This window comes from Vulpes lagopus, chromosome 24 (assembly GCF_018345385.1).
Source record: "Vulpes lagopus strain Blue_001 chromosome 24, ASM1834538v1, whole genome shotgun sequence".
Classification (NCBI taxonomy): Eukaryota; Metazoa; Chordata; class Mammalia; order Carnivora; family Canidae; genus Vulpes; species Vulpes lagopus.
Window position 1 is genome coordinate 18,868,187 of NC_054847.1, and position 27,219 is coordinate 18,895,405.

At 43.6% G+C, this 27,219-nt stretch overlaps 1 long non-coding RNA gene across 1 annotated transcript; it reads left to right on the top strand.

The window, feature by feature from the left end:
- Positions 1 to 1,718: 1,718 nt before the first annotated feature.
- Positions 1,719 to 15,857, top strand: LOC121482167. The gene is made up of 3 exons (XR_005985529.1): positions 1,719 to 1,909; positions 3,682 to 3,764; positions 15,516 to 15,857. It is a non-coding gene; the product is annotated as an uncharacterized LOC121482167 (long non-coding RNA).
- Positions 15,858 to 27,219: the final 11,362 nt, after the last annotated feature.

Consider the following 27,219-nt stretch of genomic DNA (forward strand, 5'->3'; position numbering starts at 1 on the left):
ATTTCACTCTCATCCTGTTCTCTCCTGTTTGGGGTATTGTGAAGGCCTGGGCTCTGTGTGGGAGCAGTGTCTGCCAGGGTGGGGATGAGGGCTGCAGAGCAAGCTATGCTTTACCATCCCCATCCTTTGTCATTTTTAAATTAAAAAAAAAATTTATCTTTTTACTTCAGAGAGAGCAAGCAAAAAAGAATGAGAGCAAGAGGGAGCACAGAAAGAGAGGGAGAAGCAGACTCCTCCCTGAGCAGGGAGCCTGGTATGGAGCTCAATCCCAGGATCCTGGGATCACAACCTGAGCCTAAGGCAGATACTTAAGTGACTGAACCACTCAGGTGCCCGCATTTAGAAAATTTTAATCATAGTAAAATACAGATAACATAAAACGTATCATCTTAACTGTGTTTAAGTGTGTAGCTCAGTCGTGTTAAGTATATTGATACTGTTGTGGAGTCTGTCTCAGGAACTTTTTCATCTTGCAGAACTGAAACTCTCTATCGTTAAACAACCCCCATCTTCCCCTCCACAAGCCCCTGGGTAACAACCATTCCACTTTCTGTTTCTATGAGTTTGCTATACTAGATGAGTGGAATCATACAGTACTTGTCTTTTAGTGTTTGGCTTATTTTACTTAATGTAGTATCTTTGAGTTTCATCCACATTATAACACGTGTCAGAATTTCCTTCCCTCTTAAGGCTAAATAATATTCCATTCTATGTACATAGTACAGTTTGTTTGGTATATAATTTAGACACTTATCTGTCAATGGACATTTGGGTTATTTCCCTCTTTTGGCTATTGTGAATAATGCTGCTGTGAACACGGGTATACAGTTTTTCCCCAACAACTCAGTGATCTTAGTGTTTTTCAACTTTGGTTACATTAGAATCACCTTCAGAACTTTTTAAAAATACTGTTCTTTGAACCATTACTCCAATTAAATGTCTAGGTGTAGAGTCCACAGGTCAAAAATCAAAGGTATTTGTTAAAAAATGCAGATTCTCTGGAGACGGTGATTCAGTTGGTCTTGGATGTGGTCCAGAAACCTGTACTTTTAGGAAGAGCTTCAAGATTTTCTCATGATTGGATGTTTTAGAAATTCCTGTCTAAACCATCAATTAAAGGTTACCTTAACTTTCCTGAAGCCGTATCCTTTGGCCATAAATGGTGTCAAACTTTTCTCTAGTTATCTTATGTGTCTTTGTCTTATAGCCCCACCTGGATCGTAAATTCATAAAATTGTAGAATTTTTTTTAATTCAAAGGGGCCACAGAGACCTCATAACCTGTTCAACGAAGGCTTCACCTTAGTTGATTTTTTGGACTGGGTCTAGAAGCAAGTCGAAATTCTCTCCACTCAATAGTAAATTAAAATTTTTATTTTTCCACAATGCCAGTGCCTGTTACTTTTAAGAAAGACTGTGTGTGACTACTTTGTTCTTGTGAAAGTTTGGGTGCTTACGTGTATGCTTTTTGCTGCTCTGAGGAACCTGTCAATCAATGAGTAGGACAGTGTCGTGACGTATAAGGGATTGAATGGAAAATGATTTCTAATTGTGCCTATCATGGCATGTGGTGCCCACATAACTGACTTGATTTTTAGGCCAGTTTCTTTTTTTTTTTTTTTTTTTTAGGCCAGTTTCAACTCTACATTGGCTGTGAGACCCTTGACCAGGATGGATATAATTTTACTTTCTTCACTGTGTCGTGAAGCGTAAGAGCTTTCATTAATTGAACATTGCTTATTCACCAGCTGCTATTCTGGATGGATTGCATGGATTATTTGAGAGGCCTATGAGGAAATAAGAACTCAAAAATGTTGAATGACTTTCTGGCAAGTGACAAGACGTGGATTTGAAGTCAGGCTGATTTGTCAGCTCATTCTCTTAATTTCACATTGATGAAAAGAGAGGAGGTAAGTGAAATGGTTAGCAGAGTTTCTAGTCCATTATAGTAGCTCGGTAAGTTGGCCATCATCATGATGATTATCACAACCACGACTAAACCCTACATGGCTCTTGTTGTGTACCAGGCACTGTTGTATGCACTTAACACATATCTATATGCAAAATAATCCTATGAAGCTGTCCTATTATAACAGATTTTACAGATGAGGAAGCTGAAAAATGGAAACTAAATTTAGGAAACTAAATGCAGAATACTAGTACTACTACTGATTAGTAATAAACTCTTCAAATTTGTTTCAACATAAAGTTTTTCTACATGCTTTCCTTGCAGGCATGCCCTGAAGATAAAAATAAATATGAGAATGTATTCAGGTGTTCTTTTTATGTCTCCCCTTTCTGCCCTCACAAAAATTTTTTTTTTTTAGCTTTTATTTATTTATTCATGAGAGACACACAGAGACAGGCAGAGACAAAGGCAATGGGAGAAGCAGGCTCCCTGTGGGGAGCCTGATGTGGGACTCGATCCTGGGATCACATCCTGAGCTGAAGGCAGACGTTCAACCACTGAGCCACCCAGGTGCCCCTGCCCTCACAAAATTCTTATGCAACTCAATCTGATACTATTTCACAGCATCTGATTTCTTAGCTATTTTGGGAGTAATCTATAGGGAAGGGACATTCATGGGGTCATTACATTTTTTAAGTTGAAAGGAACCTTTGGGCTCTTCTAGGACAGAATTCTCTAAAATAGAATGCTTGTGCCTTAAGGGATGTACAAGGTTATCCTTTGGAGTTGGTGAAGAAAATACTAGTGTAAAACCAAAGAGATTAAGGGCCAAGTGATTTTCCTGTCTTGAAGTTCAGTGGACATCTCCTAGACATTATCGTAGTGACTCTGGCTCCCACTGTCCCTGTCAGCCCTCCTTTCCTGAAGCATTAACCTCCCTTAGCTGAATGAGGTCACACGCTTGTCCCTTTCTTCCTCTTCCTCTTTGGCTGCTCTTTTTCAGCCGCCTTTATGGGTTTCCCACTTCAGGAATCTAAAAAAATTGATAAATGGCTTGACATGACATTCTTACTTGCTCTATGCATCAGAAGGTCCTGGTTTTTCTACACAATGTCCCCTGAGACAAAGGTGGAAGGTCTATAGCATGGACGAAGCTGCCTTCCCTATTTCATTTCCTTTCAGCATATTTGTGCTGTTATAGGTGAAGTTGGGCCCCATAAGAAGATTCGTTGAGGTCTCAGTCCCAAGTACCTCAGAAGGTGATTTATTTTGAAATAGGATTGTTGTAGATGCAATTAGTTAAGTTAGATGACTTCATACTGAATTAGGATGAGCTCTAAATCCAATATGCTGGTGTCCCCATAAGAAGAGAAGAGACACAGAGACTGAGATATTTGGAGAGAAGACAGCCACGAGATGGCAGGGGCATATATTAGAATGAAGCATCGCAAGCCAAGGAATGCCAGGATTGCTAGCAAACACCAGCATCTAAAAAAGGGAAAGATTCTCCTCTACAGGTTTCAGACGGAGTGTGACACTGCCTAAACCTTGATTTTAGATTTCCAGCCTCCAGAACCATGAGAGAATAAATTTCTGTTGTTTTAAGCCACCTAGTTTGTAGTGCTTTGTCATGGCAGCCACAGGAAACAAATAGATGTGCCCACATAGGTAGATTTATGAATTCTATTTCCTTGCTTAAATGAAACTATCCCTCACTAAATGGACACTGCAAATATACCACCATTTGAAGATAACATGTCTCATGCAATGCAGGGGGGCCGCAGGGACATGGCAACACTGCACCTTTCATCAACCGCCATCATGAGGGATAAATGAAGATCGTTCCATTTAACCAGGTAAGAAGATAGATAAGAATGTCTCAAAATTACCAAGATATTTGGTCTCTAGATTTCTATCTACTATTATTATGATGAATCAATCTTACCCCAATTCATATTTGCCTTGGGGTATTAACTAATGAGAGTATCAAGACATCATAATCGATAGGACATTTAATATTCCTTATTTCGTCTTTATCTCACCCTTTTAAATATTTTATTTTTATGCCTTTTAATGTGTGCAGTATTTCTTCATTATGATGCACATTTCTGCCTTATAAATGAGAGGATAAATAAAAGCATATGTATTGGCAGTATGTATTCATATATATTTTTTATTGATGGGGTATATGATCAAGTCAACATCTCCCCTACTATTATGCATGAGGAAACAGGTGGGGTCCAGGGTAGTTCTGTGAAGTAGAACTAGGTAAGAACTTGAACTGGGTTCTTCTGATTCTAGGCCAGGATCAAGCTACTATACTATTTTCTCTCCATCAGAGATATTTTTTAAAAAAGATTGTATTTATTTTTTCATGAGGGACAGAGAGGCAGAGACATAGGTAGAGGAATAAGTAGGCTCCGTACATGGAGCCTGAGGGTAGGACTCAATCCCGGGGCCCCAGGATCATGACCTGAGCCAAAGGCAGATGCTCAACCACTGAGCCACCCAGGCAACCCACTCCCTGACCAACCCCGAGATTTAATGAGTTGCACACTTTGCCCTATTTTAGCACCATGAGGCCTTGGACAGTTTTGAGTAAAATGCTCCTCTTGTCAAGCCTTGTAGGAAGCAGAGGTATTCCAGAGTGCCAGGCAAATGTGTTCTTGCATTCCGGCTCTGCCACCCAATAGCTGCATGTCCTGGAGTGAGTACCTTAACCTCCCTGATCTTTACTTTTCCTCTATTACAAGGTGTGGCTATTTGTGTTACAAACATTGGATTGTTTTTAAAGAATAAATAATATAATGTTCTCGAAGTGTAAACTACATGCTCCTTCAGGTCTAGTCATATAGTAATAGTTGATGCTACTGTTGAGATTATGAAGATGCAGGAGACATAGTTCTGGCTTAAATATGGAGAGGTTTCTGAGAACCAATGGATAAGACACCCATGTCCAGATGTGAGTATGATTTGCTTGGCCAGGCGTGTGGCACTCTAGCGGCACCCCAGCCTGAGGAGACCAGTGATGATTTCCGTGGGATGACACTAGCTAGGGGGGCTGACCTGCAATTCCCACTACCTTTCCCTGAGCCGAGCTCACATTCCTGGTACTAAGAAATTCACATTGCTAATTGGGAGTCACATTATTTCTCTTATTTTGGTCACAGGCCAAAACATAATGTTTTCTCCATAAATGTCTTAATGGAGAGTGTTCTCTCTCACCTGTCTCCGCTCTTGAGTCCACTGTAATCTGGCTTTTATCCATCAATTGCCTAGAAGCTGCCCAACCAAGGGCCATGGTGACCTCCTTGTCAGGTCCAATAGACATATCTTGATTGTTACCATGCTGTCTTGGTACTATTTGTCACTGTTAGGGACCACTTAACCCCTTCCTCCTTCTTAAAGGTTCTCTCTTAATCAAGAAACACCATACTCTCTTGGCTTTCTTCTTCTCTCTGGTGCTCCTTCTCACTCTCTTTTGCTGGCTTACATTCTTCTACTCTACATTACATGCTAGAACTTTGCCCACTTCTACCCAAGCCTCTATGCTTCCAGAACAATTCCATCTCTGGGCTGGGCATCCACTACCCTTGGTATTACTGATTACCATTATAGAGGGAGGCCTGGCTGTCAAACTCACCTGTCAGGAGAAAGGCTTTTTCAAACTGCATATGGTTCTGAATGCACCATATATCTCTGTCACAGTAGTCCTTTCTAGAGATGGTGGTTACATGGTGGGGAGGGTGTGTGTGCATTATTTAATGCTCACACACCCCAGTCTGTCACCCTGTACATGTAGGTACTACTATACGTATCCACTTGGATGTCCTCTAGTGACTTCACACTCATTCTGACCTAAGTAACACTTAGGTCTCCCATAAACTTCCTCCTTTTCTTTCATCTCCGGTTTGAGTGAGTGCACAACCAAACCAGCAGTTGTTTAAGCCCAAACCTGTTTATCATCCTTGACCCCTCTTGTTCCATTACCCTCGGCCTGATGCCCACCATTGATTACCAAGCCCTCATGAATTTGCCTCCCCAAATCATATGCACCAGGTCATTTCTCCTCTTCCCCACTGATGCTGCTGTCCTCACTTCCGTCAGGTCTGTCCCCCATCAGGCCATTGACCACACTTAGCTGCCTTCTTTTGCAGTCTCATCAGGGGACTGACTCTCTTGCTTGAGTGCTTTCGTGGTTCCCTTTTGTCCTTGGGATTTAGCTGGACTCTGCCCACCTCTTCAGCCTCATTTCTAGCCTCTTCTCACCATACTCAACATTTCGGTCATACTTGGGGAGATCTCTAGTTGCTTGTCCAGACAGAGTATACTTGGGATGAAAGAAGGTACCATCAATTATTACCCCGGGAAAATGAAAACTCTCATGAAAACCAGGAGGCTCGGTCAACCCAAGTCATACTGAGCCTTCACATGTGGTTCATGTTCTTTCATCTGTAGACCTTTGTTTTGAAGTCCCCTCTTTGCATTTTTGCACCTCTAGCCACCTGGGTGTTCTTCTAACAGTCAGTACCTCATCCATGTTATATATAAAGCACTCCATCAAAATTTTGGAAGCATTTTACTTTTTTATTTTTATTTATTTATTTATTTACTTACTTACTTTATTTATTTATTCATGAGATACACAGAGAGGGAGAGGCAGAGACATAGGCAGAGGGAGAAGCAGGCTCCGTGCAGGGAGCCCGACATGGGACTTGATCCTGGGACTCCAGAATCACGCCCTGAGCCAAAGGCAGATGCTCAACCGCTGAGCCACCCAGGCGTCCCTGAGCTTTTTATTTTTAATTGAAATACAGTCAACATTACAGTATTAGTTTTAGGTGTACAACATAGTAATTTGACATTTATATACATTACGAAATGCTCACCAAAGCAAGTGCTATTACCATCTGTAAGCATACAAAGTTATCACCATATTATTGACTATATTCCCTATGTTGTACTTTTCATCCGTGTGACTTATTTTATAACTAGACATTTGTGCCTCTTAGTCCCCTTTGACCTGTTTTGCCCATCCCCCTACCCATCACCCTCTGGCAGCCACCAGATGGTTCTCTGCGTCTCTGAGTCTGCTTCTGGTTTTGTTTGCTTGCTTGCTTGTTCATTCATTTGGTTTTTACATTCTATATGTAAGTGAAGTCATATGGTGTTTGTCTTTCTCTGTCTGAGTTATTCCACTTACTGTAATACCCTCTTGGTCCATCCGTGTTGGCACAAAATGGCAAGATTTCCTTCTCATCACTCCATTTTAATTGTCTTTATTTTCAACCTCACCTGAGAGAAAAAATGAAGTCACTTTGTATCTTGAGTTACTTTAATGCTTTTACCACTCCCTAAACTGCTTTCTCCAGTATAATCCTGCCCTTTTAAATTTTTATTATTTATTTATTTATTTATATTTATATATTTTTTACTCTGTCCTTTTTTTAAATGAGAGAATAGATTTCAGGCTCAGATTCATGGTGTAAGTAATAGATTTTAGCCAGAAAGTTAAAAACATCATCTTATTTTCATTTTATCTATTGATTTTTATCTTCTTTTTATAATAAGTAATGATAATTTTTTATTTGTGCTAATGACATAACATTTTCTTTCAAAATTAATTTAAGTAAAAGAAAATGAGCCAATTGAAATAAAAGTTTTAAATTAATAATAGTCCTGTTGATATATGAGTATGGAGAAATTTCATGACAGCTGGTACATCTCAGAATATGGGCATTCTCCTGTACTAACACAATAAATATCACTATCACACCTAAGGAAATGAGTATAATAGAAAGTATAATGCAAAGTATGTAACTTCTGATATTTCTAAATATTGACATTTAAAAATAGATCACCTACGTTATTCTTTTGAATTTAATGAAATCTAAATACCATAGGTTTTCTATACCCATTGTTGTCTCTTTTTGAATACATAAACAAGCTCTGCAGTAGCATTTGAACATTTTACATCTTTACTTTCTTCCTTTGAATTTCTATTCTGCTTACTCCACAAAATCTTAATGTATATATTTTTTTATGCTTCTAAGTTTTTTATTGAGCATTCCAGCATGTTCTTCCAAAACCAAAAATTCGCTGACTAAAGCTGAATTCCTCCTTTATAGCCTGTGATAATAAAGCCCTGAGTATTAACAAAATCTTTCTGATTGAGTAATCATTATAATTATTAGTAGTACACAAATACACCATTAGTATGCTGACCATAATATCATAACATCACAATTTTGATATTGGTCACAAAATGTAAAAAAGTTTTGGAAATATATCTGCTAAATGACATGATTGGGGCTTTAACAAATAGTTCATGTATTCATGGTTGATTATAACTTCTTGTCAGAAGGAGATGGAGGCAGCATCAATTCTACTCCCATTTTTTTTTATAGCTGCAAATTAAAAAATTCATTTGTGAAATAGTTACAGAAGGAGATCTATAATACCAGTTTGAATTTTTTTTGTTATATAACAGCAATCACATAATGATATATCACAACATTTATCCAGTGATTTTAGTAATGACAGATCACTTGACAATGCAGTTAGGTTTCCTTTCAGTTTTATTAAAAACAAAGAATGGGAGACAGCCTGAATTGCAAAAGATTTCTTATCCAGTTGTTAGGCTTATTCACTCTCTTGATTTCTTGGAATTGTATGAAAAGTATTTATTAATCCTGATCAAATTATTCTTAATTATACTTATTTTTTCAGTGATAGGTATAATAGGTATAATCTTTAACCTGATATATTTGTAAATGGTTGAGAAAATAAAACATTGGTCAACACAACAGAATTTTGCCAATGCAATATTTTACATCAAATGCAGAACTTCGAATGCATTTATATGAAACCATGAACTTAATTTGTGGAAAATGTCCACCATGGTCAAGCCCGTCAGCCAAATCTATTTGCTTCCTGTCAGAAAATATCTGATTTCATTTTCCAATTCCAGTAGACATCTCTGTGATAATGCTTTCACTTCTGGTTTTAATTCTAAGAAAGAAAGAAAGAGAGCAGTGGGATCTGAAACCTTGCTAGTTTACTGCCTGGTAACATAAGGCCTATGCCAGATTCTCTTCTTTGCTCTTGGCCTCAGGAGCATTGCTTTCTTTGATGCAAGTCAGAGATAGAAGAGAAGAGGATGTTAAGTAGAAATTCTGAATAGTTGAATTCAGAACTTCCTAACATGGCCAGAATACTTTGTCTTTAATGCCATTGTTGGTCATTAACAGGACATGCTTGACATTGAGAGAGGGACGGCCCTGCCAGGTGCCTTGCACTGTTGTCTCCTAATTTGCTTTTGTTTAGGGTCTGCTTAGGAACACCTGCGTCAAGTCCTGTGGGAGGAGTCAGGCTGGGTGGGAGGGCTGGTGTTCATAGAGAGCCATGGGTGACCTTAGCAGGGAGGTGGCAGAGGGGATCAACAGACTGGCAGGAAGCCTCTACTTTAGGAGTAGAGTTCAACGTTAGAAAGAGTGGGGATGGGAGTGGGAAGTCCAGCATTTGATTTTCCTAAAATTATCCATGATTGTGGATCCCTTGGAGAGGTGTCTAGTTGCCTCCAAGCTGGGGTGTACTTATCCCTGTGAAGCCTTCGGGGCTAGTGAACTAACTTTGCTGGAGTCTGGGTTGAGGGTGAAGTGGGGGAGTGGGAAAGAAGGACACACAGTGAATGTCCCTGGAACATACAGAAGTGTCTGTATCCCCAGATGTTGTCTTTCTACAACATCTCACTACCTCAGGGCCTTTGCACTTGCTCTTTTGTTCATACAGCTATTCCTAAGCCATATTTGCATGGCATATTCCTGCACCTTCTTTAAGGTTTAATTTAAATGTCTTGGTAAGCCTTTCCCTTTGTATTGTATTGTATTTTAAAATCGTACCCACCCACACTTGGTGTCTCCTTCTTTGTTCTTTTTTCTTCATAGAACAATCACCTTCCAATATTTCCTATAATTATATGTTTATTGTCTGTCAACCCACACCAAAATATAAACTCCATGCTGTCAGGGATTTTTGTGAGTTTAGCTCGCTATCGTAGGCAATCGATTAATGTTTTTTGGCACAATGAACAAACTGCCACAATAAATCCTCATTCAGAGGTCACAAGTCCAATTTCCTATGAGGAACAGACAGGAAATGTCAGGGGTGGAGTGGGGATTATGGCAAACCAGAGAGCTCATGTCACCATCTAAAGAGGATAGCCACTCCTTAGCATTGCCATCTGACATTATGGTTTTAATTTTGATTTTTCAAGAAAAACCTGAAATTTGAGTTTTGGGATGGGAAAGTGAAATCTGATTTTTACATATGAGAAAACTTGGAAAATGAACATACTCTTCAAAGTGAACAGATGGTTCAAATGGCACCTGCTTATGACCTCTCCTTGACCTGAACTGGCACATGGCTTGTCGGGTGGGGCAGAAGGGACACATCAGAAGAGCTCCTTCGTTGTCTTCTCTCTGTCCCTGTGCAGCTGAGAGAGAGAGGAACATGCTTGGGGTTTATCATGCTTAAAAGGGCACGAGATTAATTGAATAGCTGGTTCAGGGAGGCTGAGAATAGATTATTTATTGCACATCAGAAGTTCCCCAAATATAACAGGAAGTCTTGCTCTCAGAAGGAAGCAACTCAAGAGGCTCTTTAGTAGGCATTTTGTGAAAACCACTGTCTCCACGCAGCCTTAGCTGGATTTCCATGAGGTGTTAATGGTTTGATTAAAAACTTAACATGTAAGACCTGAAATCACGAAACTCATAGAAAACGGGAAAAAATTCCTTGACATGGGTCTTGGCAATGATTTTTTAGCTATGAAGCCTAAAGCACAGGCAACAAAATAAATAAACAGGCAGGACTACATCAAACCACAAAACTCCCGCACAGCAAAGGAGACCATCAGTACAATGAAAACCCTATGGAATGGGAAAAAAATATTTGCAAACCATCTGTCTGATAAGGAGTTAGTGATCACCTAATATACAGGCGATCACTAGCCCCCTCTGAGCCTTAGTTCTTCATATGAAAAATCAAAATTTGAGCAAGGAGATTTCCAAGGTCCCATTCAGCCTTAACATTTGGTGATTCTACAGCCAAGCCCTTCTCTTAGGAAAAGCAGGCCAATGGGGATGTGCTCTTGGAAATAAAGAATCTTTTATTATTTCCCTGGGGAGAATGGAATTTGAGAAAGTTGGCTTTCACTCCAGATTTCTCACAGAAGGGAAAGAAAGGTCGTACTGGGGTTTGACAGCTGAAGCACGCACACTCTTGCTCTCTGCAGGCTGAATTTCCAACAGACCCGGGTGCAGATGGGTCGGAAATGAATGGAATTGGCAGAGTTGATTGCTATCTTTTTTATTACTGTTCAGTGTTTGATTTCTGCTATGACCCTGGCAGATGACAACAGATTGCTAGGCTTGACCAGAAGTAGATTATTTTTTATCTGATCATTCTTTGTGTGTATTTGGGGTGAATGAAGGTTTTTAATATTGAAAAGTCAAACAGCATGGACCATTTCATCCACTGTCAGCTTAGCCTGTTATTTATAGGCCCATTCCCTTAACTTTCCAATTCTTTAAAAAAAAAAAAAAATCAGCCATCAGCAGCTCAGCCTGATAATGTCAGAAGATGGAGTTTGGAGATAAATACACATCCTTCTTGGTTCTTGGGTCACTTCTGGGCAGCACTGGGTTTGACATGAATCTCTTTTTCTCTGTAGGTGGTTGAGTCTCATGAGAAACATCCACTGCCATGAGCAAGTGTGGTTTAACCATGTCATGCCAAGGGTTTGGCCATAGCAGGGAACTAAGTGCTTGGATGGATTTTTTTCTGCAACTAGAAAGTTCTTAAAAATATGCAGAGCATTATTTTGAGATTTCTATGACTTAGTCAAATGTGTTAAAAATATTTATGTTTTCTGGGGGACGATTGGGAGCTAAGGACCCAGTGTCCTTAGCACTTCCTTACATTCAGGAAGTAGACTAGGGAACTCATGGGGGAACATGGTGATAAAGAGGAAAAAGAGATCAAGATTTTAAAGGGTCTGGGATTTTACCCAACTTGTACCTTGCAAACCAACCAGTTACCCTGGTGCAGTTTTATGGATGCTGGTGGACTCCTGGTTCAGGACAAAGAAGTTTGTTACTTCACACAATAGCAGTAGTCTGAGTGTCATGGTTGTGCCAGTTTCCTGAACCCCATTTCCATAGGGTCATATGGAGAGGGCCAGGTGACCCCCACAATTACAGGGAACTGTGTTACAGGAGAGGCATCCTGAGTTGAGGGAGCCTGAATCTTTTATAGTGGGAAACAAGCATGCTTGCCCTTAGCTCTGGAGGGAGACATTATCTAGGCGCAAGCAAACTTATCCTTTGTTCTGGAGAGAGACACTATTTCTGTCTTCTTAAGGCTATTCTCTATGTAGATATTCTGGAAAAGATAGTGTCTCCCTTGCCACAAGTGCAGAAACTCAAGAGATGCATGGAGAATTGTCTTCCAGCAGGAACAAAGACCTGTTTTTGCCTTAACATCACAATTTCTCCCATCCTCCCCAGATGCCTCAGGTGAGTGCACCCCTGGCTTTGGCTCCTGGTAGTTTCTCTTCTCTAATTTCTAAGGAAATACAGGTAGACAGATTCCTGCCTAAGCTTACGGCACAATTCAAATTCTTCCTGGGGCCAAGGCTAAGAACTGTAAGAGTTCTGTTCACTTTATGGCCAATGCATTTTTTTTTTGTGGTCTTGCAGTGCAGTTGGACACTTCATCTATTGGAAATGTTAGTTCTATACCATCTTTGACATAGATGGGAGTGTGGGTTGTTACCTCAGCCAGTCCTTGTTGATTGAGGCAGATTTTACATTTTTAGGATTGGGTATCTGGTTCAAAGCATTCCACAAAGATGTGCTGGAACCATAAAGATGTGCTGGAACCATGGTGCCAAGTCAGGTCTATGGAAATGGACACTTTTCTGTCATTTTCTTCATAATCAGAGTTTTAAAACTATTTGAGAAAAGATGAGTGAGAATCCTCAGAATATCCTTCTGAAGCTTCAGAAATTTAAAATTGAATCATTTATTTATTTGAGAGAAAGAGACAGTGACAGAGGGAGACACTGGCTCCCAGTTCAGTAGGGCTCAATCCCAGGACCCTGAGATCATGATGTGAGCTGAAGGCACTTACCTGGCTGAGCTACCTAGGTGCCCCTAGCTGCAGCAATTTTTGAGAAAGCAATATTGAAAGAGATTGCTGGTTGCCTACTCAGTATCCATTCTCTCCTTTGTAGGAAAGGGCTCCTGTATATTAGAATAGGAAATTTGCCCAATTTTTAAAAAACTTCATTTGCTAGGTTTCCTTGAGGTTGGGCCAATGAGGTGGGTAGAAGTAACTTCCAGCATAGTTTTTTTCAAGAACACTCACTTGCTGCTGGGGGACCCTTGCCTCTTCCCTGTCCCTCTGTCCTACCTGGAACATGGCTGAGATGACTAGAGCCACAGTGACCATCTGTGATCATAAGGACACCCCATAAGTGAAAGCATGAGTTAAAGATATTGGAGCAGAAGCATAGGTGGAGCCTGGACCATGTGAACATCGTACCAGCCCTGGAGTCCCTGTCTCTGGATCTTTTCATTGTGAGGGAAACTAACTCCCTTCCCTCCCCCCTCTTTTTTTTTTTTTTTTGCCATTGTGTTTTTGGATAGCAGATGCATGTATCTCCTTGCAGATATTAGGTTGCTTGGTGATACCTAATTGTAATCTCTGAGTGTTCATTGTATCTAATTGCGTTTTTTAGTTGCAAGCAACAGAAACATTGGCTAATATTAGCATAAAAGGACTAATTATTTTTTGGGAAGGTTGTGGGACTGCTCCCAAGAGTGAAGTGAGAGCTGAAGAACTGGGCAGGAGCATCTGGGCACCAGATTGCTCTGGAAGACGCGGATGGCAGGCTCTGCTCATTGATATCATTGGAACTCTGGTTCCTTGTGAGACCTTGTGTTCTTCAGCCAAGATTGAGCATCTCAGGGAGGCAAGGATTTGATCAGCTGAGCCAAGGTGACGTATGTCCTGGGTGAAGGTCACATGACCACCCTGTGCCAAGTTGGTGAGAGGAGGAGCAGAGCAGGGACTCATCCAGCTCCCAGCATTGGGTGGGAGGTGGTCACCACCATTGGTTAGGCACCTGGATTTCTTGTCCCACACAACAGAGGCCAGTCCCTCTGGGGCAATCAGAGTGCTGTTGAGAAGTGCAGAGGATTTAGACTTTCTTGCGATGAGGTGAGTTGGTTAAGATAAAAGGCAGATTGTTATGCCATGAAAACTTCAGGGATGAGCAGTTCTGGACAGGTCTGCCCTCACTGGGGACCCAGGCTTACAATGATGGCCCTGCCTCTGAGGAGGGCAAACGCTTTATGTAAAAGCCCGAAAGAGCTCTTGTAACCTTCTCCAGTTCATGTAGCCGTAAGTGCCATTTCAAGGTAAAATACTAACACATCTATTTCGTTGGCTGCCTGTTATTTCCTTAATCGGGTTGCAGTTTCTAATTCACACTCATTAACCCACCTGCAGCAACTACAGGTCCGTGCAGATCTCCCTAAGTGGGGGCAAGTAATCTTGTCCCCCTGTGGTGGGAAATCAGAGCTCTGAAAAAATCAAGTGCTGTTCCCAGGGCCTTGGGGTGTGATGATAGCACGGTGAGGTAAAAGCAAATTACAGTCTGCGGTTAAGGTGGACGTAGGTCATCAGTTAAGTAATGGTTGCTGAGGAGAGCTGGCCTCAGTGTGAAGACGTTCATGGATGTGACGCGTGAGCCTCAGAGATTCTAAACACATGTAGAATATTAGTGAAATCTGTCCAAGAATGAAGAAACTCAGAAACTTGCACTCTAAGGTCCCCACCAGAATCTGGTTTCTTGTTGCAACCGTGTGTAATATATATCACCAAAGCAAGCTATCGGAAGGAAAGCAAAAGCTGGTCTCTCCCAGGCTTAAAACTCTCCAGTAGCTTCCCAGAGTCAGTAGAATAAAATCCAACCTCCTCATTCTGGTTATGAAATCTTTAATGATCTGCCCCTGACCTCCCATGTGCTCTTTTCCCCTCTGATTATACCTGCTGCTTCAGTCACTTTCAGTACTGGAAGCAGGTTCTTGCTGCTTCGCATTTGCTACCTGGGAATGTTCTGTCCCAGAACTGTGCATAGCTGATGCTTCCTTGCCATTCAGGCCTCAGCTCAGATGTCACCTGCTCTCTGGGACTTCAGAGGCCTCCTCCCTGGCTTCCATTCTTGGCTCTGTCCTGTGCGGGCTGTGTAATATTCAGCAAGCACTCAACTGCTCTACATCTCCTTCTGCTCAGCTCTAAGTGGGGATGGTGATGTCCTTATATCATTAAATGGTTGTACAGTTGATAGAAGATAATACAAATGAAGCCCTTAGGACGTGGCCTGGGGGCACAGTCGATGCTACATTAAATATTGGTGTCACTGTTAGAGGAGCTGCCACTCTGAGTCACTCTGCCACTGAATCTGCTTTGTTTTCTTTGCAGCACTAATCACTGTTTGAAATTACTGTATTTGCCTAATTATTATCTCTTTCTTCCAGGCTATCTACAGGTTGAGTCCCTGGAACAACACAGAGCTCCAGGTTTATTCCTTCCTAGGGGAGGATGGAGCAAGACCTCGGGAATGGCATTCTCACATTCGCCCCGGGTAGCTAAAGAGCTGGACCTCCTCAGTAATTCTGTCGTGTATCCCAGTCACTGACGGGGCCTGTGAAAATGAAAGGTGCCAAAGAGGACCATTGTGTGATTCGGCAATCCCACTCTGGGTGTTTATCCGAAAGAATGGAAAGCAAGGTCTTGAAGAGATATCTGCACACCCATATTCATGGTAGCATTATTCACAGTAGCCGAAAGGTAGAAGCAACCCAACTGTCCACTGACGGATGAATGGATAAACAAATTGAGATATAAAGCCATGGGATGCCTAGCTGGCTCAGTGGTTGAGCATCTGCCTTCGGCTCAGGGCGTGATCCTGGGGTCCTGGGATCAAGTCCCACATCAAGCTCCCTGCAGGGAACCTGCTTCTCCCTCTGCCTGTGTCTCTGCCTCTCTCTGTATGTCTCTCATGAATAAATAAATAAAATCTTAAAAAAAAAAAAAGCTAAGAAATCAATGCTCACCCAGCTTGGGCTTTGGAATGATTCCATGTATGTGATATAAACTTTCCAAGACGTGATTATCTGGAAGGGATGCTGACAGGACCATAATTGTCATGTTACCTGGAGAAGTACAACAAAATCTGGCTTTGGCTTTGTTAGGAAGAGGAGCCACTGAGCTTGCCTAGTTCCTGGAGAACAGAGTAGGAACAGTTGTGTTGTAGGCTTTCCATGTTTGAACATACCCTAGGTCACCTTGGCCTGTGGGGTTTGTATGGTCTCAGTCCTTGTCACCAAACAGAAATCTCTCAATAATCCTAACTTTGAAAATGAGTAGAAAGAAGGTCATGTCAGATTTCCGAGTCCCTTCCAGTTGGTACAGGTGATTCCTGGTGGCCTTCACACATGTTCCGTACTGGTCCCTGGTTTTCCAAGTTAGAACTAAAATTCATGGGATCTTTGTGGGAATTAGGAAACATCCCCACTTCTAGATTTACACAGGCAAAGTGGGTTTTTCCTGCAAGAGACAGAGTCTGAGTCAGGACAGCTGGCAAGGAAAGCGGAATGCAGGCTGCACTTCTCTTCCTCCACTTCCTGGGCTGGTGCACTTACGGAGGCCAGAAAGGATGCCTTCATTCCTGGCAGCCCAGGGCCGTATCCCATGCACCGTACTTCACTGGATGTTAAAAAATTAGATAAGGTGGTAAATTTTATATTACGTGATTTTTACTGCAATAAGAACAGATACATAAATGATGCTTGACCTAGATTTTGAGTAGATAGATTGGAGTGGGTGGGGTATTTGCATTTTAAAGATATCCCTGGAAGATTCTGACCTCCACACCAAACTTTAGTAACCGCTGGGCCACGCATTCATCCAAGATGCATCTGTGGTGTGGACTTCGAGCGTTTAAAACTTGCAGCCATCCCTCCTACAAAGCCCTGATCATAGGGAGGAAAAATGATCCGCAGATCCCCCTCGTGGGTTCTCTTTAATCTTGTCGAATCAATCTGCGGCCGCTCTGCATTCCCATCCCCTGCTGCCCTCTCCAGAGCAGAGGGGTAATCCGCAGGCCCGGGCGTTCGGGGCCGTCTTCCCCGTCGTGTCCACCAGGTGGCAGGCCAGGCACTCGCATTTGGGCTGCCGGCTGCGACTCCGGACTTCGCGGGGCTTGGGGAGGGTGCCCGCAGGAGGTGCGGGGGTTCCCGCGGATGGCCAGGCTAGAGCTGGAGCCGAGGAGCCTGCGTGCTCAGGGGAAGGTGAGCAAGCCCCTGCCCCTGCCCCCTGCCCCCCCACCCCCAGGGCGTGGAGTCCCCTAAGGCTCAAGTGCATCTCTCCTGGGGATGCGGGCCTTTGAGTGTGTGTGTGCACGTGTCTTCAGGAGTAATGTTGGCAAGATGTTTTGCTTTTTTAAAAAAGATTTTTATTTTATTTATTCATGAGAGGGGCAGAGACACAGGCAGAGGGAGAAGTAGGCTCCATGCAGGGAGCCGGATGTGGGGTTCGATCCTGGGTCTCCAGGATCAGGCCCTGGGCTGAAGGCAGGCGCTCAACCACTGAGCCACCCAGGTGTCCCAGCTGTTTTGCTTTTTTCCGCCCCCCCCCCCCTCAGAAGGAGAGCAATGTTTTGGTGATATTTTTCTTTCAAATAATTAAAAGGCCTGAGGCACAAAATAGATGTTCTGTGTTGTTGGAAAACTCCTGAGCGATGGGGGAAGGGTGACTCCAGTCAACACGCACCAGCTGTTGGATATTTAATAGGCATCTTAAAATTATGGGTTTGCTCAGCCGTGGCCTAGCAAGGGGTCACAGTTCACAGCGGTAAGTAACTCCGTGGATGGCTTGGTGACACGTTGAGCGCGGAGTGGAGGACTCCTGATGTGATTATAACGTGCTGTTTGTTTGTATCTTAAGGCAGGGCTGTGGCTTTCAGCAGGTACAAAATGTTCGTAAGTGAACTGTTGGTAAGTGAAACATGACAGGACAGGAAGCCTGAGAGCACAGGCTTGGGGCTCCCCGGCCGTGGGCAGCGATTGGGGGTTTGGGACAAGTCCCTCACCCAGTCCGAGGCTCGTTTCCTCATCTGTGTGATGTGGGTGAGAACACCGGCGTCGGGGGCTGTGCTGGGGAGTTGGTGAAATGTGGGCAGGTGCAAGCCAGGTCCTGAGAGTGGGCAGGTGCAAGCCAGGTCCTGAGAATGGGCAGGTGCAGGTGCAAGCCAGGTCCTGAGAGTGGGCAGGTGCAGGTGCAAGCCAGGTCCTGAGAGTGGGCAGGTGCCAGCCAGGTCCTGAGAATGGCCAGGCAATAAGAACAGCCCCTTAGGGTCCAGGCCGAGGTGCGAATGGCTAGGACTGTCCTCGTGTGTGCGGCAGGAGAAGCAGCTAACAAGCTGGTGTGGGTGCCCGGCAGGGCCTGTGGGGTGTTCAGGGAAGGAGCAGAGAGGCGGGTGTAGCCAGCAGACGTAGCGGATTTCCCGTGGGGGAGCCGGGTATGGTCCAGCCCAACACACTCGTTGTTTGGAATGTATAGTGTTTCCACTGTATTTTTTCTAAAAATGGAATTCTTTACCATCATTTAAAAGTGGAGTGATTTCACTTCGAATTCCATGTTTCCAGCTTCTCTGAGAAGATCTACATATGGCTACACCGAACCAATTTTACTACACAAAACAGTGGTTTAAAGTAGTGGCTGCCTTTTTTAAAAAAATATTTTATGTATTTGAAAGAGAGAGAGTCAGAGCATGAGCAGGGAGAGGGGGAGGAGCGGAGGGAGGGAGAGAGAGAAGGGAACTCCCCTATGAGCAGGGAGCCAGATGTGGGGCTTGGGGCTCCATCCCAGGACCCTGAGATCATGAGCCGAGCTGAAGGCAGACACTCAACCAGCTGAACCTCCTAGGGGCCCCAGGAAGTAGTGGCTCCCTTGTCTGGCTGGTGTGCAACCCCCCCCCCTCCCGCACCCTATAGCACACCCAACTCAGCTTGCTTGCTTTCCATCCCTAACCCTGTGGGCATCAGAGTGGAGCGTGCAACCTCTACCTTAAAGTGTCTAGAACAGTGGCACATTTGGGGTACTTAAGCCTGCTGCTTCCTTTCCTTCTTGATGGCTGAGCTGGCCTCACAGGCTGTTGTCTCAACAGTGACCCACATCCAGGAAGGACTCAACAAAAAAAGAATGGAGGAAAGAGAACACTTGGAGCCACAGAATGTAAAGTCAGGATTTAGTCCACTGGGGCTTCTGTTTTGGGGGTTCCTGTCACATTCAGAGTGAAGTCCTGGCTATAGCCAGGGGCCCCTGGAATGTCTGGGAGTCTGGCTCAAGTTACGGTTTATCTGCAGGCTCCTGATCGTCTGCCATGCTTGGCTCATTGTGGAGAACAACATGCAAATCCCTCTCCAAAGTACCATTTCCTCACAAATAATAGAGGCCTATTGTTGGTAGGACTGTCAGCCCGCAGTCCTGTAATAATGGCATTTTCATGAAGGAAAATCACATCCCCACTGTGAGCACAGCTGAGAACATGAAACCTACTATTGAGACATTCTGGTTAAAATGATGCATTATCCGGTAAGATGTGCCTGTCCGTGGGGGTCTTCGGGAGGCCAGGTGAGAGGGCTTTGCGGGTCCTGCTGGAAATGAGTAGGTAAAAAACATCCGTCCATCTGAGGATGATTAATCTCAATCATGGGGCTGTTAGGAAGCCCTGGCCTCCCCTTCCTGGCGGGAGGTGAAAGTGGATAATTCATGTCACAAAAGAAGGAGCAGAGGGAGACCAGTGTGCGGGTGGCCAAGTGGAAGGGGGCGGGTGGAGGGGGGAAGGAGGCTGCATTATCAGAACCAGACATGAAAACTCGGGAATGGCACACTCGGGGGCTCCTGCCTTTAAGGGATTGAGGTTGGGGCCATTTGTAGGTGACGGAGGGTTGATGTGGTTGTGCTCTCGTTCGCAGGTTCCCTCCGTGTTTCAGGAGCCAAGAGATGCAGAGACAGCTGTGGGCAGGGGTGGGCCTGAGACTAAGGCACTGAGAGGGGGACCGGTGGTCCTCCATCCTCAGATGCTTAGCTACCTTTTGTCCTCAGTCCTCATTGCATTAAAAATCACTTTCATTTTGCAAAATGTCAAATACACTCAAGAATATAGAGAATAGGGGCACCTGGGTAGCTCAGTCGGTTGAGCATTGGCCTCGATCTCAGCTGAGGTCACCATCTCAGGGTCATGGGATTGAGCCAGCACTCAGCCTGGAGTCTGCTTGTCTCCTGCCTCCCCTACTCCCTGCTCTCCCCACGCAGGTGCTCTTTTTCCCTTCCAAATAAGTAAATAAAAATCTTAAAGATAATATAGAGAAAAGTATAACCAACTCATTGGTTCCTGCATTTGGAATCACTTAGGAATCTTTTGAAAATCCCAATGCTAACATCCTCCCTGACCATTAACTCCCTGTCTCTGGGGTTGGAATGAAGATATCCATATTTTTGATGCTCCCTGGCTCATTCCCATGTACTGACAAGTCCGGGAACCTCTGGTGTCCTTGTCACCTGGCTGCCACAATTATCAACAGGTGGCCAGTCTCCCCGACCCTGTCCTCCTTGTGTCCTGGATCCCCAGTTTCCATTACCTACAGATTATTTTTTTATTCATTCATTCATTCATTCATTCATTCATTCATTCATTCATTCATGAGAGACACAGAGGAGAGAGACAGAGAGAGAGAGAGAGGCAAAGACACAGGCAGAGGGAGAAGCAGGCTCCATGCAGGGAGCCTGACGTGGGACTCGATCCTGGGTCTCCAGGATCAGGCCCTGGACTGAAGGCGGCGCTAAAACCGCTGAGCCACCCAGGCTGCCCCCTACAGATTATTTTAAAGCAAGTGCCAGGCTTATGTGATTTCATCCTTACATGCTTCAGTATGCATTAAGAACTTAAAAAAAAAAAAGCCCATTAGCACAATAACTTTATCACTCCAAAATTTTAGCAATGATGCCTTAGTATCATCAAATAGTCTATCTTTGCTCAGTTTGGCTTTTGAGACACTGACTTCTCTCCTTTACCTTTTTTTTCCTCCTTTACCTTTGATTTTAATTTGCTCCCAAGGGAGTAAATCATATTTGCTCCCCTTTTTTGAAACAGAGTAGTTGGTGAAAGGGGCACATAGTTGACTCACCCCTGGTTACCTGCCTCATTTCCTTAGCATGACCTTGGGTTCTGAATCCCTTCAAGGACAGCCCTGCCCACGTCTGAGGGCGGAGGGGACCCCCACCGAGGTAGAAATGCTGATGTATTCTTTCAGTGAATACATTCTCTCACAGCTTCCTATCTATCCAGGGACCGTGTTCGGTGCTGGGGGACTGGGTCTGTCTTTGTCACCATTATATCCTATTCTGCTTAGCGCAGGGCGTAGTACACAGTAGGGACTGAGGATACATTTAGTTCAGCTGTGAAAGTGTGTGTTTTTATTACCACCACTGACCTGTTGGCTCCGAGTATGCAATAGCACTTCATGAATCACAGCTGCACAAAACTTCCACATCATCCCTATTTTCCTTGAGGATCTCTGAACATTTAAAAAAATAATTTTCACTACAGCATCATGTGGGTTCCCCAAATGAGATGAAACAGAATTGCAGAGTTAAATCTTAGGAGTGGAGAGCCAGGGCAGCCCCAGTAGTTGAAATGCAAACATGCCCTGTGAGCCTCATTTCAGCTGGGAGGTTTCCGTGTTCTCTTGCTATTGAATTCTTTCAAAGGAGCGCTAAGGTGCAGCAGCAATCGACTGGTTTGAAGCTGACCTTCTTTTATTTCCTTTGCTCAGCCTCTAAGTGAAACACTTAGAAACAAAACAATAAAATGTCCAGAATGCAACTAACATAGCCAAGTGAGATCTCATTGACACTTTTTTTTTAATGGAATATTTTTCTAATTATCACACTAATTGTTACTGAAAGTTTGAAGAATATAGGATAAAAGTATGAAAAAATGAAAATCACCCATATCTCACCATCCAGAGGTAATGACCATTGTTTACCAGAGACAATCATTTTGGTATATTCGTTCTAGTCTTGTTTTTTTTTTTTTTTTTTAAAGATTTATTTATTTATTATTTATTTATTTATTTATTTATTTATTTATTTATGTGAGAGAGAGAGAGAGAGAGAGAGAGAGAGAGAAAGACACAGGAGGAAGGAGAAGCAGGCTCCATGCTAAGAGCTTGATGTGGGACTTGATCGTGGAACTCCAGGATTGCGCCCTGGGCTGAAGGCAGGTGCCAAAGGCGCTGAGCCACCCAGGGATCCTAGTCTTGGGTTTTTATTTTTCCTTTTCTCTGCCCGTATTTTCTATAGGCTAAATTCTGATTTGACTGAAGTTTTTGTTAACTTCTTTATTTAAATGCATTTAGAACTTTAGGCTTTTATTTTTTTATTATTTTTTCAGATTTTTTTTATTTATTTGACAGAGGACACAAGCAGGGGGAGTAGCAGGCAGAGAGGGAGAAGCAGGCTCCCCTCGGAGCAGGGAGCCTGATACGGGTCTCGATTCCAGGACCCCTGGATCATGACCTGAGCTGAAGCTCATGAACCGATTGAGCTATCCAGGCACCCCAACTTTATGCTTTTAAAAGCAATTTTTAATTTGTTTCCACTTTTGTTTCTCATTATAATTCTATAAAGGATATGGGGAAGATGTTTTTCTCTTTACAAGTAAGAAATGAAGGTTCAGAAGGTTAAATGATTTTTCTCAAAGTCACTCAAATGGCCCAGGACTCTCATTTGTCATCCAGGGGTCTTCGTGCTGGATCCCAGTCCTCACTGTGCATGGAGGCATGACCCATCATGGGGACAGCCCTAGGATTATTCTCTTTTTTTCCCTAAATATTTTAGTTATTTATTCTGGAGAGAGCGAGAGAGCAAGCAGGGGAAGGAGCAGAGGGAGAGGGAGAGGTAGATAACCTTCAGCAGACTCCACGCCAAGTGTAGAACCTGATATGGGGCTCGATCCCAGGACCCTGAGATCAGGGCCTGAGCTGAAACCAAGAGTCGGGCGCTTCACCAATGGAGCCACCAAGCGCCCCTAGCCCTAGGATTATTGATGGCTATGGGACTCACTGCAGCTTTTTCCCCCATCTCCAGAAGACTTAAGTGAGGGGTTAAAGACTCATGCACCCCCTGGTACAGTCTAATTGTGGACTCAGGAGGTCGGGTATGGGAGATTAAGCGCCATCACTTGTGGGGCAATCCAACCTGAATCCCGGATAACATGCTTTGTTAGGCACTTTTTGACTGTACCATGTATCAAGACTTTTGGTTTCCAAATCGCCCACTGTGCCCCCCTCTGAGGGAAGCTGCCTGGCCATCACCTCTGCTGCCTCAGCTGCCAGGCTTAGTACCAGGCATGGCCTGCACCCTGGCTCCAGTATATCCGTAGCATGGGCATAGGGCCTGACATAAGCATGGACAGGCCATATTCGATTATGATAATGATCTGATGTAAAAAGATGAGTGAGAGATGTCTTTTCTCAGGAATCTGAGCTACTGAACATGAGGGGGATTTACTGGGGATCTGCTGAGGCAGAGAGCAGGATAAAGCCATGGCTAAAGGCATGTGTAACGTGAGATTACGAGGAGCCAGAAAATATGAATATGTTGGCAGACAGAAAAGAACTGTGTCGGTCACACAGTGAATCATGAGTGCCAAAGAGGAGCCCCCAACCTGCCTGTTCTTGGGGTTTCTAGGTTCAGGTCCAGCCCCTGTGTATCTGATGACTTGCCTCACCCATCCCTTCCCTGGAGGTAACTTGCTTGGGTCTCTTTGTCCTTGCAACCAAACAGGGCAAACTGTCCCAGTGGCCACAGATGCACAGCCTGATAGACTGGAAGAGGCCTTCCCCATTTTGCAGATGGGAGGGCTAACATTGCAGAGGCGGAGAACTTGCCCCTGGTCAGCAGGCCTCCTGACTCCAGGTTCCCTGCTGTCTGCAGGCCACACGCTTCCTTGATGATGATGATGATGATGATGATGATGATAATTTCTTCTTATTCCTCTTCTTCATCCTTCTTCTTCATCCTTCTTTTTCATCCTTCTTCCTCTTCCTCTTCTTTTAAAAATATTTTATTTGAGAGAGAGTGAGAAAGAGGGCACAAACAAGTGGAGGGACAGAGGGAGAAGGAGAAGCAGACTCCCTGCTGAGGAGGGAGCCTGACTGGGGGCTTGATCCCGGGATCCTGGGATCATGACCTGAACCCAAGGCAGACACTCCATCGACTGAGCCCCACCCAAGCACTCCATTTTTTTTGCATCTCAGACATGTCATTAGGCTGGAGGGCAGGGCTTATGCTTTTTATATCCATTTATTCCACTTCCTTTCGCTTTGTGTATTGCTAAGCACTGAGGAGGTCCTCAATAAAAACTTGTTAAATTGAATTGGAGGATCCTTGAGGTTTGAGTCAGTAATGGAGGTGGCCATTGGTGAAAGCTCCCCTGACTGCTGGATAGGTGGGCATTTTGGATAAGTTTGAGACAGGACCCTTGGTTCCTGTGTGGTTCCTAGTCTTTCAGGTTGGAGGTGACTATACTGTGGATTTGCCACAGTAAGACTGAACCAGGAGGACGATTCCTTTTGTGTCTGATGGGTCAGAATCTATTGCCAGTAGTTGTGTATCCAGGAGAAAGCAGGTTCAGAGAATGCGCTCACATCTGATTGGACTGGACATCTGGGCAAAAATGGACATGGTGCATTGCTATGACTGGTGGTTTGGATTCCCTGAATCATTTTTTCAAGAATATAACCAGGGGGATCCCTGGGTGGCACAGCGGTTTGGCGCCTGCCTTTGGCCCAGGGCGCGATCCTGGAGACCCGGGATCGAATCCCACATCGGGCTCCCGGTGCATGGAGCCTGCTTCTCCCTCTGCCTGTGTCTCTGCCTCTCTCTCTCTCTCTCTGTGACTATCATAAATAAATAATAAAAAAAAAATGAATATAACCAGGATTTGACTTGAGTGGAGTAGGATGGAAGGGAAGAGTAGTTCAAAATCACATTTTGAACTGAAGTTATGTAAGTCTTCATTCTTCAGCAAATATTTATTGGGTGCCAGTTCTCTACTAGGCATTATTTTAGATGCTGAGAATATGACAGGAGTCCAGACCTACAAAACTTTATGCTTTCCTGGAGCTTACATTCTGGTGGAATTGCAAAATTGATTAAAGGAAACATGGCACGGATGAGTTTGTCAGGGCTACAAAAACAAAGTACCTCAGACTGGGTCTTACACAATGTAAATTTATTGTCTCACAGTCATGGAGGTGAGAAATCTGTGAGCAAGGTATCAGCAGGATTGGTTCCTTCTGGGGCCTTTCTCCTTGGCTTATAGATGGCCATGGTCTCTCTTGTGTCTTCGTATTGTTCTTTCTTTGCATGTGTCTCTGTTCAAATTTCCTCTTCTTAAAGGAACATCAGTCACTTTGGATTAGGGCCCACCATGGTGACTCCATTTTTAACTTAATTGGCTCTTTAAAGTTGCTGTTTGCAAATGAAGTCATGTTCTGAGTGAGTCACATTTCATCATATAAATTATGGGAGGGACACAATTCAGCTCATAACACGGCATGAATAAAAAAGCGATATTGATGCATGATGACTCATTACATTTAAAGCATAAAGAGTTGGTGCTGCTTTTCCAAATTGGGGAGGGGGTTTCTTGTCCACCCATGATGCCAGTAGCCAGTAATACTTGGAGGGAAGACTGACTTCAGGCAGCACAGTGATCTGGGTTGTGAACTGAGTTTTTCTCAGTGAAACTATGTAGGCTACATGAGAGTTGAACCACTGACCTAGACTGAATTAATATGAAAATCTAAACAATTGAGAGAGAAGCTCAGGCCTTTTGTATATATACATTTTTAGCATAGCTTGCTGGAAGTAAGTGAATTTATTTTCATAAATGATGACTCAGGGAAAGACTGCAATCATTCCATGCGAGAGTGTTAAAGCTGTTTGTTTTCCCCCTTAATCACCTCCTATTTTCCTAATGGGATTGGAGTCTGTGTGGTGCCTGCTGTTTTATAGACTTTGTTGCCGTGTGGCCGTTGGTTTCTCTTTTCATTTATGCTTTTGTGGTTTTACTGAACAAACGACCTTCTGTGTCATAATGAGTTCCTGGATCTCGACATGCTGAGCATAAATCCGCCAAATCTGGAACTGCTCTGGAAGATTCAGTCTGGCTTTTGACATAAGTAAAAGGTGCTGAAATAGTTGGTCAAGCACATAGGAGGAGGGCTCAGCCTCCTCAGGCTTTGATGCAACAGATGCCCAGTGGTGTGTGGGTTTGGTCCGTCTGTCAAATCAGAAAAACCATCCATCTGCCAGTCTGCCAATGGGGACTTCTTTCATGGGCACTTGGGGACTAATTTGCTAGTGAAGAGTTTTGCAGGCCACTGAGTCCCAGGGAGAGTTGGTGAAGCAATAATAAGGGTGCAGAATCTATGTCAGGGTTTGTTTTGTTTTGTTTTGTTGCCATAGCAGCCCATTGAAAAATGAAGGATTTAGATAAATAGGGGAAGCTGTTGGACTGATTAGAGGCAAGGAAGAGAAGCTATTTTTTGTTTTGTTTTAAGTAGGCTCCATGCCCAACTTGGGGCTTGAACTCACAACCCTGAGATTAAGAGTTGCATGCTCTAACAGCTGCACTAGCTAGGCCCCCAGGAAGAGAAGTTGTTTTTTGTGATTTCTTTGCTCTTCTTTTTTATTGCCTTAAAAACTGTAGGAGCTTCTGTTTTCATTGATTGATTCCCTCATTCTGTATTTATTAATTTATTGAACATTTGTTGTATAACAGGGACTGGAGTAATAATACGATTCCTTCCTTCAGAAAGCCTGTGTTAGAGAGGCGATGTAGTCAAGATGGTGGAGTAGGAGACCCTGTCCTCCATCCCACCACACAGATCAACAATTAGATTGCTATCCATGAACAAAAATAGCCCAGGAGAGCCCTGCAGTCCACTTAAGAAACTTCAGCAGCACAACACCTGAGAACAAGACACTTGAGAATAACCACACAGACAGGGAAGGAAGAACAGCTTTATTTTGTCTGTATCATCTCATCTTGCAGGTGGAATCTGCTCAGTGTCAAAAGACAATCCTCACCTAGGAAGAACTCCC